A 14,604-nucleotide genomic window follows, 5' to 3' on the forward strand; every position below is an offset into this window, starting at 1 on the left:
GGCCTGCAGCTCACAAACGTGATTTGCTCAAGGAAGTCCTTGCTTACTGGGCATTCTGAAACCCATGCTAGGAAAAAGACAGGTCCAGGCAATACACCCACTATTTTATAGGAGAGCCTCAAAATTGGCAGCAATACTAAAGTCACTTTCCTACTGGCCTCAAAGGTTTGCTAGAGAGGCCTCCTCTAGTCCTGCAAGAACAACAAATCAAAACATGCTCGCAATGCACGTGCGCACACACACACACACACACACACACACAGAGGCACTCTAACAAATGGCATATCTTCCACCTCATGCGTTGACTACCACAGCTGCTGTCCCGACAGGGTATTCAATCATGCAAATGTCTTCTGTTTGAAGGCTGTTTCCACCTCCAGTCAGGCAAGTTGTTTTCAGCACATCTGACAAAACAGGCCAGATCTGCACAGCAACTTTTGAGAGGAAGTGCAACAAAAGACATCCAGCTGTGCTGAATTAAAAGGTCTTCATTCATCACCTTCCATCAGTCAAAAAGCAAAAGGAGGCTGACGTTATTTGTAAGAAATTTAAGAGTGTTATTATTCACCTGTAATTAAAAAGAATGGTTTGATTTGGCTTGTAGCCTGGAGAAGTATGAATGCTTTTATTTTGCCAGGTTATGAATTTTTCCAAGTACTGAGTAGGTCTGAGAAAGAGGCAATAAGATGGAGGGACTTCGTAAAGTAGAATTTTTCTCAACCTGTATTCACTTGCATTGTGTTTGTTTGTTTGTTTGTTTGTTTTTTAATTAACTGTTTCTTTATCTTTGCTCTTCTGCTTTAGAGAAGAACTCCCAGGAAATAAAAGTGAAATGGAATTTTGAGTCTATCAACATGAAAAAGTTAAAAGTTTTAGATGTCCCAAAAAGACAAAATCTGAGAAAATGTATTACAGATGAAGCTGCTTTTTCCAGATATGCTACATAGTAAGAAACAGTAGAGAGATAATGGTTTTTGTGGTATAAAGTAAAAAAATATGCATGGCAAGCATACTAGAGATAGATAATTTTTAATTATTTTTATGCATCTGAAGTTCTGTAAGATGAATATAAGGATCTACAAGAGATTTTTAAAATGAATTCTCCTTCAGCCCTTCTTTTTATTCCAGGAAGAGTTTAGGGCAACTGAAGACACATTAAAATACAATGTGAATATTAATTTGATGACAAAAACAGAACAAAAGGAAAAGTAAAATAGGAAAAAACATAAGATGAAGCTAAGATTGAAGTATACAAACCTAACATATATTAATGTATTTACTAGACCTAAGCTACACTTGTAGCCCTGAGTTTTCCAGCAGCCAATTCAAAGAGAGAGCTGAGATTAGTTACATGATGTGTAATGCCCACAAAGTTAAAATAGAAGAGGCACATGTATCATTTGGGTATGTAAATGAGCATAAATTCCATAGGTCTGGAATTTGACAGTAAACATGTTTTCTAAAAATATGTGCTGGGACAGTTAACAATTTTCAGTAACAATTATAAATTTTTATATTTTCAGAGCATTCATATGTTTTTCTGACACCAATAAGGATAAAGACAAAAAAGTTCCTTCAGCACTGCCAAAATTGTTACTGCAGTGAGTATGTGCACTCCATGTAGGTCTTGGTCAATGTCTTCATCTGTTTTGGCTGCTATAACAAAATACCATAGACTAGGTGGCTCGTAAACAACAAAAATTTATTTCTCACAGTTCTGGAGGCTGTCAAGTCCAAGATCAAGCCACCAGTAGTTTCAGTGTCTGGTGAGAGATCACTTCCTTGTTCATAGATGGATGGTCACTGTATCCACACATGGTGGAGGGAACCAGGGAGTGGTCCAGGGCACTAATTTTATATAAAGGCACTAGCTCTATTCATAGGAGCTTTGCCCTCAAGATCTAATCACGTCCAAATGCCTCATTTTTATACCATCACATTGGGAATTAGGATTTCACATATGAATAGGGGTAGGGGGCAGGGACACAAACATTCAGCCTATAGTAGCCAGTATGAGCAGCACAAAAAAGCAGTATCAGGTAAGGGGCTAGGAGCCCAGAGCGCTTGGTTTTATTATATCTCATTGTATTGAGTAGCACACTGAAGTGCAGGAAAGGAAAGGATGGAGACCACTAAAATTTAAGCTGCTTGGATGCGCTATGTAATATTTGGTATTCTGAAAACACTTTACACTTGCCAGTAAGTGAATCCAGATGCTGTTCAAATAAGTTTAGCCAGTATGATTATCTTGACTTGCTGATGTGGAAAACCAGGTCCTGATTGATTTGCCCAAGGCCTTTCAATTCCTAAGGAGCCACCATACAGCTTTTACCACTTCCTGTACATCCAGTAGGCCAAAGAGAGTCCTGGAAGAAAACACAGACTTTCATATTTTTCGTTCTTGGCTTGGCTCTGCAGATCACAGAAGCTTCTAAACAAAGGAGAAAATGTCTATCATCATAACTTGGCTGGTCCCTGTTTCAACGATTTCCTACAAGCAACCCAGAGCCAATTTTTCAGACCTACTGCCTAATTCATTTTGGTCCATTTTTATTCGTACTCAAGTTATTTTCCTGAATAGTTACAAAGAAAAACTTTTCCCACTTATTCATCAGAAAGAGGGCTATGTAAGAATAGCTGGAACCCAGAGAAGAAAAAAATACAATTTCAAGTTTGCATAGATGTATTCTCATTTCAAGACAAAACAAAAATTATTGTTAAATTTTACTATCTTCAGGAGGAACAGTGTACATTTATTCTCTGGAGCAAGTTTTCCAAACTTTCCTGCTGAGGAAAATTACCTACTTTTTCCTATTTGTTTCAAAAAGCAGATTGCCCAGCCCCACTGAGACTTGCTGAATCAGAATCTTTCAAGAAGGTAAAGGCCTGTTCAGGGAAATTATTTCAGTTAAGACTCCGGTCCCTCATGGAGACTCAATTCAAATCTCACTTCTGCCACCTATGAGCTGTGGGAGTTTGGCCAAGTGGCTTACCCTCCCTGTATGTCTATTTCTTCATATGTGAAATGAAAATCCAGCCTCTTAATGATCCCAAATTTAAAGACAGATTAGTAAATAAAAATTCAGCAAAGGATACCAAAGAGAAGTCAAAGACAATCTTTGAATTAGTCTATTTCTAAAGAACTGAATGATGTTGAGAAAAACCATGTGACTTCTACCTTCTGTTAGACTGATTCAAACTCTACAATTGGTGAGAATGAGAATAGTTTTCAGAACAAAGATGCATTCTTATACTTTTAAATATTAGATGAAAGTGAACATCAATCCTAATCACCTTAAAGTTTGAGTACAATTTAGAAAGAAGAAATTAAAAATATGTCATTTTATTATTATCACTACTCATGCTTCCAAATATTTCTGATTTTAAATCCAAACATATACCTAACAATAAGACTTTATAAAATGTTTTAAGTAACACATCTTTAAAGAGCTTACCAAACTGCAGAAAAGGCATCTACTCATTTCTTATGAAAAGAGTTTTCTACTCAAATTAACTGCAAAATTATCTCAAGAAAAACCTTCTCAGAAATGACGTGCTCAAGAACACACACGCAGGATCTTGATCTTGACTAATCAGTGGAAACATTGGGAAATATATATTAGAATGAATAACAGATAGAGCCAAAATACATAAATCATGACTGCATTTCTTAATTACTCCATTGAAACTGGTTGCTAACAAGCCAGATGGCACAGGTCATTAGTGCCTTTTGGCTCTGGCGTCCCAGCCAAAGAAACCCAAGACTGGAATAGCACCACTATTGTTAGAGCCCCTCAAAGCAGAATATATTAAAAAGCCCTCCTCTTTGCTGCAGAACAATGCCTTAAAATTCTTTTGTTATTCTGCAATGCTTCAAAATTTGTTAAGTCTTGTCCTCTTTTACCCTACGGGACTTTAGAGACTTAATTAAGTTATTGTTTGCAGACATGGGATAAATTCAGTCACATCACAAAAGAAACAATGCAGTTCTAAATGTTAATACACACTTCCTTCTAAACTGTAAATCAGGATTCAAGCCATAACTGGAAAGAGCAATGTAAGTGTGGGTCTCTTTCTGAATAAAGGGGACACAACAATAATATTAAAAGAACAAGGATTTATAACTTGTTAATTATATTATGCAATGTGTTCACCAAACTCTTATGTTTTGCTTAAAGTATAAAACAGTTGATGCTCTCACATAATTATTAATAAACTATAAGAAAGTTAAATACTAAGGGTAAATCTTGAGAGTAGAGCATTCTGTCTTTATGAAGCCTCTCTCTAATATCCAGTCCCATTCCTTCAGATGTCTTCCAGAACCTCTGATGGCTGGTGAAGATGTTGCTGCTAAGAAGCTCTAAAGCTGTTTGAATCACTTCAGTAACTAAATCATGGTCAAGGTTTTATTAACCTTGTTTTATTAACAATTCAATAAAAGAAACAGGAGCCTTTACCATACTGGTCAAAAAATATATTAATAAAGTTTTAATAACTTATTAATAAAGTTTTCCACTTTTATTTGAAGGAAGTCATAATTTGTGTCATGAAAAATCTCATGTCATGGTTAGAATTTATGTAGGTGAACAAATCTGGACCAACATGGGACCTTACAGTAGGAAGTGATACATGGATCAGCAAAGTCCTAAAGAATTCCAGGATATGCTTTTCCCATTTTCTCTCTCGGCTCCAAAGGCAGAGAAAGCAATGATAAACAGTGTTTCCTTCCTAAAGTTGACACTAAGAGTGTCTGGAGATGTGCCCAAAAACATGGCAAACACGGTCAGCAGCGGCTCTGTCCCTCAATGTCTGTGCATAATAATTGTCTTTACAAAGCCCATGACTGCTCATGGACAGCCACACAGGCAGCATTTGAAAGCATGTTTACATCTTGGCTAAGTTCTGTAAGCTCCTTACACACTTTCTAAGGCTGTCCTAGGCCTCTCAGTTTTAGGTACTGAAGCTTTTAAGACCCACTTTTAATAAAGCTTGCTTCTTTGCTTAAGGCTCACTGCCTCTATAGAAATTGATACTTGCCTGTAATCATTACCATAAACTGCAATGATCTGTCTAGGTGAAAATCCCCCAGGGCTTATGCCTAAATCCTAAAGCCACATGCAAACCCAGCCACATTCCACCACATAGGTCATAACACATTGTCCAAGTTACAGCTATGCATCCACCTTCTAAAATCCATGATTGAAAGCCCTGACCTCATCCCCGAGTATCTTCATGCATATTCTGTCTAAAATTATATGCCCTGTCTTCTAAAACTTAACAAGGTTCCCAGGAAATGAACCAAATATCTCAAGATGAGAGTGAAGGTACCTAATAAATAGTGTCCTTCTCATCTACATAGGTTCTGCACCAATTGCAAAATAACACAAGAATCAGCAAATGGAGACTCAAACTAACATTTCATAAATACTACATTGTAAAAGACAGCTTTTTGAGGTAGAACTAGCTCCCAACTGTTTGCTTTGGTCTTGAAAAACTTACCCAGAGAAGATTTTGAATTTGCAAACACTTACCCAGGTCATTGCCTGTCTCTGAACCTGATGGAGAAATAAGGAGAAACAAGAGACCCAACCCCCATTCATGAGATTCTGATAGATTAGTCCTATCCAACTGAGAAGCCCAGTATTCCAATGGCAGAGGCACGTAGTGGCAGATTACTAACAGGCAATTCCTTTTACTTCCATTGCAGTAGTAAGGGATTAGGGGTAACAGCTAAGGTATTAAGAGTGCTTCACCAATGGGTATCCCTCCAAACAGATAGAAACATCAGGCATCAGAGTTAAGCATTTCGATCTAAACACTTAAGACCTACAAAAAAGTATTTCTTTGCTTCTTATATGGAACTAGGAGTGTAAATATTATATTTTTGTTTTTTCCAGATCTTTGGAAAATCTTAAAGCTAAGTGTATTTACTCAACTATAATAGTTTTCTCTGCTATAGCTATTTGTACTTAAATACAAAGAAAGTATCAAATAAAATAAATTCATAGTAATTCCTTTGTTTTATAAAACTTAAGCTTTCCACATTTCAGTGAATTTTAAGACTTGCTTTAAGTAAGCAATTTAATGTGATTTACCATGATGACACATTTCAGAACAACACTTTAGCGGCATATGTATCTCAGCAATACAAAAACAGCCCACTGATTTTACAAAAATACTGTTGGCGAATCCTAAAAATGGATAGATGCATATGTTGTTTCAAGTTTAGACGTTGCGTTGTCATAAGGGGCTATAGTAAAGGGAAAGTTGAAAGAAATGATCAATAATTTTAAGTTGAAAGCTAAATCAGTTTCACAATTGTTTTTCTCAGTATTTTTTGGAAATTATAGGAAAATCGCAGGTGAATTAAAAATATAAAGCTCCTTCATCTTTCATTGCAGAACTAGTTTTTTTTTTTTACATCATTAAGTTCATTCCTTTCTGAAAATGGCTCAAAATTATTTTATGAAAATCAGTGATTTTTCCAAATAGAAGGGATGAACTGGAAATTATCTTTAAATAAGTGTATTCTATTTAAGTGCTCCTTGTTGGTTAAATGTCAGTGTGGGGAACAATATTTAGTCTTTCCAAAATTCTTCATAGTTTGATCCACTGACACGATAGTTTTCTTAATTTCCTGACCAACGGCATTGTATGCAATTTTTGTACATGGCCAACAGCTGGAGCCTTTAACCCAACAGATGTTTTTGTGTCTGAGTTGTAATCACTGTACAGGCAGAGTCCAGAATTTTGTTTTCCTTCACACTCTTCTCCCATATGCAGAAACTTCATTTAGAAGACAAAAGGAATGTGCATAAAAACACACCACAGGGTGTGGAGGGGTTTAATAGACGTAGTCCCCAGTGTATAAAGAGCCTAAGTCTTTCCCAGTACAGTGGGATTACACAACATCCACTGAAGTCATTTAAAATGATTACTAAAAGTCCGAAGCTCACAGCCAATGGAATCACAAAATCATAGAACACTGAACTTAGATGGGACCAGTACAGTGTGTATCAAAGCTGAGTAATGAGTGTTTTTAAAGAAAAAAAAAATGACTTATGCTTAGCCTCCTGCCATGTTGATTTAAACTGTGTTTGTCATAGTGTTGCATACGTACGTATGACCATAAAACAAGATGCGATCTTCTCATGCTTCTAGTTTCCATTCTTCCTGGTAGACGCAGAGGGTCTGGTGTCATGATGCCTTGGTGTGGTCCTACCTCCACTGCTCACTCAACTTGTCACTTCAGACAGGTTACTATGTTTTCAAATGCTTCATCAATAATAGCAGACTCCACCTCACATGTTGTGTGAGTAAATAAAATATACATATAATAATATATACCACATAGCACTCAGTAAATGATGGCTATTGTTGTCCTTATTATTTGTTTACAAAACCATGTAACCACCAAAATTTGAATTTTATTTAATTTAATGTGATGCATGTAATTTTTAATAAAAATATATGTATAGAGCAATTTTGACTAGAATAACCAGCCCTCATATGTAATTGAAACTCTGCCTGTCAGCAGTTTTAACCCCAATTTTAATAAAAGTGGCATCCTTAAGTTATCTTAATCACTTCAAGGTAAGGTAAATATTGTATTATTGAAATCCATAAGTGCACAGCTAGTTTAACCGCTTCTACATTGATGAGGAAAATTATACACTGTCTATTTAGTATTACTATCACAACCAAAGAAAATTGAAATTGGTATCAACAACAAAAAGGAATTCATTCAAGATTCACTCATGCTAATGGCACAACTGCTATGAAACAGATGCTTCTGAGACAGTGGGCCTGAATTACCTGCTATAGACTTAAGTTTTCCAACTTTTTACTCTATTTGAGCTACATTAAACTATTAATTTCCAATGAAGAATATGTCTTTCTACCTTTACGTGGAAGCTAATTGCTTTCTTTTTAGTATTTGGATGAACAAGAATACATTTATATTCATTTTTAAGTGAATGCCCTTAAATGAAAAAGCAAACTGCAGAAATTTCTTCAGACTCCTAATAGTATATCCATAAACCAGTGTGAAAATCTCTATACACTTACCTTTATATATCCGTGTAGTTATAGTTTCTGCCTTATTTATGCATATTATGCTCAGTATCTATTTGCATTTACAACCAAAATAAAATGTCAGCACTGTGAACTTTAATATTTGCATACAGTATTTTTAAAATATTGTATTCTTCACCACACAATGTATTTTTATGATCTGCATTTATGTGTTCTCTGCCAGTTTAGTTGGCTGATGATGACAGTGGTTATTGTTTTTTAATTTCCTGCTCCATAAGTTTTACACAAAATTGGGCATCTCGTTCTTAATGGTGGTGGTTGGAAAAAAGGTGTTGGTGAAAGGTGATGCCCAGAAAGAAAACAAAAAGAGATGTGAATAATGGAAAGGGGTGGGAGAAATTATTAGTGAGCCACCATTCACAGGGGTTAGAACTTCTGGTTAGAACAAATCATTTTTGTGAATGGAATATTCACTTCATTTTGTGTGAAGAAACACTAATAAGAAAGTTAAATAAAATATTTTTAAAAGGAACATGATGCAACAGAATTTTCCCTAAAAAATAACATCAAACATTCTGAGGTTTTTGAAAGAATAGTATAAAGAAAGAAAACTATTTTACAAAGAGAATTCATAGAGAATAGAAATTTTAAAGCTAATCTCCCTTTTTCACTTAAAAGGGAAAGCTCAGTGCTTTGAAGTTGGGCAAGTTCAACCTGATGACACAACTTTCCTCTCTCAATAATACTAATATTAAGAACTAATTAAATCTTAAAAATATATCTTTTGTTTTCATTTTGAATAATTTACAGCAATCATAATTGTGCAATTATGGATATTATTCTCCATAATTCTTATTGATATTTTATTTAAAAGATTGCCTTTAATAGATTTATCAATAAGATTTTAATATCATGAGACTATCTATCAATGTGTTCAATATCTGTGATCTTGTAAAATCACAAAGAAATTTCAGAGCATCTGATACTCGGTTCCCTTTCTAAATGTAAAGTGCTTGTGCTGTGTGAAAGGCTGAAAACTCTGCCCAATGCAAAAAGAAGTAGCAGTGTGATAACTTTGAGATGTGCCCTAAAGTAACCAGATTGGCTTTCTATGGTTGATTAAAAAAAAAGTTTTTACCTACCACAAAATTGATAACTATATTTTTAAATTAATATCCATATATCTTTGCCTAATATTTTCTTCCACTAAATTTTATTGGATATTAAAGTGTTCACTTATCCTAATCACAGCAATTGAGTAATATGATCCTGTATCTATAAGAAATAGATTTCAGAAAACGAAATTTTCTCTTTAATTTCTATGTGATCTAAAATTAACTTGAAAGCTAATATAAACACAAAGCCCTTCTTTGAATTCAGATACGTAAACCACTTCTTACATTTTGAGAAATTTCTGTCATGTGAAGTAGTTATATTATAGTGTTCACATTTACAAGTAAATGTTTTAAGTAACAACAGTGGATCATATGCATCAAGCATCCTCACCTCGAATCTTTTCACAATGAAATATTTCCCTGGCTACTTAAACACATATATTATTCACATTTCAAATGCATTTTCTATATTTCCAAGCACCAATATTTACATCTAGTTTATTTAATACTCTCTAAGAATACAAAAACACCCTGTATTTTGGACAATAAATTGCAACAAATAAAAAGTGAATTTGAAAATAAATCTTTGAAAGAAAAGCTTCTTAGGCTAAAGAAATTGATGTTTACAGAATGGACTGTTAACTAGATATAGTAAGATGTGAATTATTTAAATGGAGATGAGAGGAGACACAACTGATACTTTGTGGCTCTTCATGTAATGTGTGCATTTATGTGTGTGTGTGTGTGCGCATGCGTGTGTGTGTGTGTGCATATACACACAAGTATCAATCATATTTATTTCATAGACTTCTCTCTCTTTTACTCATGGTATCAGTTAGCATTTGCTAAGTAACAAACCACCCTGCAATATAATGTAGTCAGGAAAGAACCATTGATTTAGCTCAGAATTCAGGAGGTCAGCAATTTGGGCTGTTTCCAGCCTGCCAGGCCTTCTGATACGGTCTGGGATGGCTGTTCTCAGCAAAGCTCTGTCAGGGGTCTTGGCTAGCATAGATGTAGCAATGAAAACTTTTCTCCACATGGTTTCTCATTCTCCAGCAGGCCAGCCTGGTTGTTCCCAGAGAGCTGTTTTAAGTTCAGTGAGAGGGATCCCCAAAGTGCAAATGCTTTTCAGACCTCAATCTTCTGCTGTCCCATTGACCAAAGCTGATCCCAAGGCCAGTCCCTAATCAATAGGGCAAAGAAAGTTTCCACCTTTAACAGAGAGGACCTGCAAATATTGTCACCATTTTGCCATCTACCACATCCACAATATTTTCCCATCTAAGTTATTCCCATTTTCTGCCTAAATATCTATCAAATTCGTCCACTTCTCCTTCCAGGGTGACTTCCTAGAAGAAGCTTTCATGGTCTCCCATTGCACTGCTGCAACAGTCTTCTAACAGGATTTCCTCCAACCATGTTTACTGCCTTAAAAGAAGGCACCCGGGCAATCTTTTAAAAACGTAGATATTATTAAAATCTTTCAATGGCTTTCAGTTACTTAAAGATAGAAACTCAAGACCTTACTATGACCTATAAGGCTCTCCATAATCTAGAGTATATACTTCAAACTTAGCTTGTGGCATCCCATAACGATGAGTGAGAACATGTACAATAATACAAGAGGGCATGATCAGAGACCTGGCCTGGTCTGAAAGGTATTCTAAGAAAGGAGATTTGGCCTGAAATTTAAAAGGTCTGTAAGAGGTACCTGCAATGAGTTGTAAAAAGGAAATAAGTATTTACCAAATTAACATTTGTAATTTCATATTTATTTTTATGATTATGTCAGTTTTCCTCACTGCTAAATCCTTTGTGCCTATGAAAGTGACTGAAAAGTGGCTTACCTCCAATAAGAAATTTTAAGACAACAAGAAACTTTTGGATACCTAAGCAAAGACTAAAATTTTAGACTTATATGCACACTCCCACATTTCAGAATCAAACTTCATTAATGTTTGAAACCATTATGTTTAATACATATGATATGTTTCTGAGCTTCACGTAAATAATAAGATCTGGATTTGATGAATAATTCAGGCATTACCTATCTGTTAAACATTCTTGGTCAGAGAGAGATTCAAGATGGCTGATCACTAGAAGCTCAGGATCGTAGCTCTCAGTGAAAGCGCAGAGAATGAGAGGATGCCACACTTTCAGACGGATTTTTCTTGCTCATACACCAGGAGATTCCCAGCGAAGGAGCCCCACGGGTCGCCAGTGCATCTCTTGTGGCCAGCGAGGAAGTTTTGCCTCGGTGTGGTGGTTCTTGGTGCAGGGTCAGAAAAGCACTATCAGTCTTAATGCTGCTGTTTTAGTGAGTGCAGTGGGTTGCTCAGATTCTGGCACTGGGAATCAACAAGTTGGACATCCACTCAGAAACCCAGTTATAAAGACAGTAATTATAAAGACCACAGATGGATAAATCTACAATGAAGGGAAGAAAACAGCCTAAAAAGGCTGAGAATATCCAAAATCAGAAAGCCTCTCCCTCTACAGGGGATCACAGTTCCTCATCAGCAATGGAACAAGACCTGATGGAGAATGAGTGCATTCCATTAACAGAAGCAGGCTTCATAAGGTGGATAATAAGAAACTTATGTGAGTTAAAAGAACTTGTTCTAACCCAATGCAAAGAAACTAAGAACTCTGAAAAAAAGATTTGATGAAATGTTAACAAGAATACACAATTTAGAGAGGAATGTAAGTGAATTAATGAAGCTGAAAAACACAACATGAGAACTTTGCGAAGTATGCACAAGTTTTTTTTTTGTTTTTTTGTTTTTGTTTTTTTTTTGAGACGAAATTTCACTCTTGTTACCCAGGCTGGAGTGCAATGGCGCAATTTCAGCTCACCGCAACCTCCGCCTCTTGGGTTCAGGCAATTGTCCTGCCTCAGCCTCCTGAGTAGCTGGGATTACAGGCACGCGCCACCACACCCAGCTAATTTTTTGTATTTTTAGTAGAGACGGGGTTTCACCATGTTGACCAGAATGGTCTCAATCTCTTGACCTTGTGATCCACCTGCCTCGGCCTCCCAAAGTGCTGGGATTACAGGCATGAGCCACCACACCCTACTTATGCACAAGTTTTAACAGCCAAATTGATCAAGCAGAAGAAAGGATATCAGAGGTCGAAGATCAACTTAATGAAATAAAACAATAAGATAAAATTAGAGAAAAAAAGATAAAAAGGAACGAGCAAAGTCTCCAAGAAATATGGGACTATGTGAAAAGATCTAATCTACGTTTGATAGGTGTACCTGAATGTGACAAAGAGAATGAATCCAAACTGGAAAATGCACTTCAGGATATTATCCAGGAAAACTTTCCCCACCTAGCAAGGCAGGACAATTTTCAACCTATCAGACTTATAGCAGATCTCTCCACAGAAACCCTACAAGCCAGAAGAGAGTGGGGGCCAATATCCAACATCCTTAAAAAAAAGAACTTTCAACCCAGAATTTCACATCCAGCCAAACTAAGCTTCATAAGCAAAGGAAAAATAAATTTTTTTGTAAACAAGCAAGCACTCAGATATTTCATCACCACCAGGCCTGCTTTACAAAAGCTTCTGAAAGAACAACTACACATAGAAAGGAACAACTAGTGTCAGCCTTTCTAAAAAATGCCAAAAATATCAAAAAGTAAAGAGCATCAATGTAATGAAGAATTTACATAAACTAAAAGGCAAAACAGCCAGCTAACATTAAATGGCAGTATTAAACTCACATATATTATTATTAAGTTTCCCAATAATAGTAGAAGACTTCAACATCAATATTAGACAGATTAATGAGACAGAAAATTAACAACAACGTCCAGGACTTGAACTCAGATCTGGAGCAAGTAAACTTAACATTTATAGAACTCTCCACTTTAAATACACAAAACACACACTCTTATCAGTACCACATCACACCTACTTACAGGTTTTAATGAAATATTGGTTGGCTACTTTTTGTTATTTTCTTCCCTCATTTTTTTTTTGTGTCTTCATTATTAAGCACAGTTGTAGGAATACTCATTTTTATACTGCATTCTAGACCAGGCAATAAAGCAACACTCCCGTTCTCTCTCCCTCTTCCTCTTCCTCTTTCTTCCTCTCCTTCATTCTTTTTATTATTATTAGTCTTTTTCTTTCTTTCATTCTTTTTTCTTAAAAAAAGAAGTCAGGAACAAGTGAAACTATTAGAAGAAAAGCAAAAGGAGAAGAGATCATAAATGGATGATCTGAGGGGGACCCCAATGACAGTAGGAACCTTACAAGAGATCATAGATGACAATCATGCCATCGTGTCTATATCTGTGGTCTCAGAACACTACGTCAGCATTCTTTCATTTGTAGAAAAGGATCCGCTGGAAGCTGGCGGCTTGGTCCTGCTCAGCTACAAGGTGCATGCAATGATAGGGGTGCTGTTGGATAACACAGATCCCCTGGTCACAATGATGAAGGTGGAAAAGGCCCCCCAGGAGACCTGTGCCAATATTGGGGAGTTCGACAACCAAATTCAGGAAATTAAGGAATCTTTGGAGTTTCCTCTTGCCCATCCTAAATATTATGAAGAGATGGGTATACAGCCTCCTAAGGAGGTCATTGTCTATGGCCCACCAGACACAGGTAAAACCTTGTTAGCCAAAGCAGTAGCAAACAACCTCAGCCACTTTCTTCAGAGTGATTGGCTCTGAACTTACTCAGAAATACCTAGGTGTGGACCCAAACTTGTATGGGTATTGTTTTGAGTTGCTGAAGAGCATGCACCATCCATTATGTTTATTGATGAAATTGACGCCATTGGGACAAAATGATATGACTCAAATTCTGGTGGAGAAATTCAGAGAACAATGTTGGAACTGTTGAACCAGTTGGATGAATTTGATTCTAGAAGAGATGTGAAAGTTATCATGGCCGCAAACCAAACAGAAACTTTGGATCCAGCACTTACCAGACCAGGCCGCATTGACAGGAAGATCGAGATCCCCCTGCCTGATGGAAAGACTAAGACGTGTATCTTTCAGATTCACACAAGCAGAATGACACTGGCCAATGAGGTAACGTGGGACAACGTGATTATAGCTAAAGACGATCTCTCTGGTGCTGACATCAAGGCAATCTGTGCAGAAGCTGGTCTGATGGCCTTAAGAGAATGTAGAATGAAAGTAACAAATGAAGACTTCAAAAATCTAAAGAAAATATTCTTTATAAGAAACAGGAAGGCACCCCTGAGGGGCTCTATCTCTAGTGAACCACAGCTGCCATCAGGGGAATGCTTGGGAGATTTCTTGTTCCCTAAAAGGGATGAGGTTGGGGAAGTTGCCCAGAGGAATTTCTGTTCCCATTGATTTTTATTAGCAAAACATCCTGTGTCTTTTGGAGTACCATGTGTCTTGGACGTCATGTTATTAACAAAACATCCTGTGTCTTTTGGAGTGCCCTTTGGGTGGCCTTTGTC

At 36.5% G+C, this 14,604-nt stretch overlaps 1 pseudogene; it reads left to right on the plus strand.

The window, feature by feature from the left end:
* Window positions 1-2,012: 2,012 nt before the first annotated feature.
* Window positions 2,013-14,394, plus strand: LOC101037417 (26S proteasome regulatory subunit 4 pseudogene; annotated as a pseudogene).
* Window positions 14,395-14,604: the final 210 nt, after the last annotated feature.

This window comes from Saimiri boliviensis, chromosome 3 (assembly GCF_048565385.1).
Source record: "Saimiri boliviensis isolate mSaiBol1 chromosome 3, mSaiBol1.pri, whole genome shotgun sequence".
Classification (NCBI taxonomy): Eukaryota; Metazoa; Chordata; class Mammalia; order Primates; family Cebidae; genus Saimiri; species Saimiri boliviensis.